Here is a 1,731-nt window from a genome sequence, read left to right as displayed (position 1 = left end):
GGGGGTGCGGGATGAGAGGGAAAAAGAGTGAGAGTGACACACAGACAGACAAACAGAGACAGAGCAAGTGAAATAAAAAGAGATGAGGTAGGAAGGGTAATAAGTATCAAGTCTGCATATAATTAAAAAATTAGTATACATACATCTAAGCACACTGTAAACAAAATAGAAACTGTAAACCCTTGAAAACAGACTGTAAACTCTTGAAAACAGACAGCACACCAAACTACCGACCGCAACACAACTGTATAGTATTGTATGACAGTAGAATCTTTCTAGTTTTAGTTTCAGCAAGAGTTTTACGGCACTTGCAACGCAATAAGGTCATATAAGTGCCGACAGTAGAATCCTAGCTTTGTTTATATGCACACTGACCTATTGCAACTCTATTAATAGACACAGAATATCGCGTGCACACACTGGCAGGCAGAGGCTATTAACGATATTGATTGGCGTAGGCTTGTAGATGTGTATTGCCTACCACATACAGCAAACCTCACTATCATGAATAGAAAGGATAATAATTAATATCGTGACTAAAATAGACTAGTCACGTTTAATTATTGATGGGTTCTGTGCTGTATCACTCTCTTTCTTTCCACACCAATCTGTGATTTTCGCTAACAGATAGTGATGTGGTTGTCGTTTTCGTTGCTGTTGTAGTTGTTGTTGTTGCTATTGTTGTTGTTGCTGTTTTCGTTGTTGTTGTTGTTGTTGTTGTTGTTGTTGTTGTTGTTGTTGTTGTTGTTGTTGTACTTGTCGTCGTTGTTGTTGTTGGTGGTGGTGGTGGTGATGTCGTTTTCGTAATTAATGAGGTGTGCCGTTCTGGCTCAAATATTATATATATTCAGAAAGAGTCAAAGTCTGAGATAGACTGTGAAGGGTAATACTACAGACAGCTACTTCACGATAAGTTGATGAATTTTTCTATTAGGGCGGGCAACGGGCGTAATGAAGAAGTGGGTGTGTGTGTGTGAGAGAGAGAGAGAGGGAGAGAGAGAGAGAGAGAGAGAGAGAGAGAGAGAGAGACAAAGAGAGAGAGCGAGAGACAAAGAGAGAGAGAAAGAGAGTGAGGGAGAGAGGGAGAGAGAGAGAAAGAGAGAGAGAGGGAGAGAGAGGGGGAGAGAGAGAGGGGGAGAGAGAGAGACAAAAAGAGAGAGCGAGAGAGAAAGAGAAATAGAGAGGGAGAGAGAGAGGGACAGACAGAGAGAGGGGGAGAGAGGGAGAGAGAGGTGGAGAGATAGATAGATATATAGATAGATAGGTAGAGAGAGAGAGGGAGTGAGAAACAGAGAGAGGAGGAGAAAGAGGGAGAGAGATAGAGAGAGAGATAGTATAGGTAGAGATAGAGAGAGAGAGAACGAGAGCGAGAGAGAACGAGAGAGAGCGAGAGAGAGACAAAAATAAAGTATTGAAATGGTGTAGGTTTAACGCCCCTATCAATACTACTAGGTTATAAAAGAGGCGGGACCTTCGAGTTTAACAATCCATCTCCGAAAGCATCAATCCAAGTGGGAAGTTCGTGCAAAGTACCTTTCCCAGGGACACAACGTCGGACTTCGCTCAGACTCGAACCTCCGAACCCACAATTGTTTGTGTGTGGTTTGTTTTTTTAGTAGAGGTTTTACGGCGCTCCTAACTGCATAAGCTCATATGAGCGCCCTGGGGTGGATGTCAACAAGAAGTCCTTACAGGGAATCAGGCTTACTCTGCTCACCTCTCAAGCTTCAA

Source organism: Aplysia californica, unplaced genomic scaffold (assembly GCF_000002075.1).
Source record: "Aplysia californica isolate F4 #8 unplaced genomic scaffold, AplCal3.0 scaffold00467, whole genome shotgun sequence".
NCBI classification, from domain to species: domain Eukaryota; kingdom Metazoa; phylum Mollusca; class Gastropoda; order Aplysiida; family Aplysiidae; genus Aplysia; species Aplysia californica.
This window is presented reverse-complemented; position numbering follows the sequence as displayed.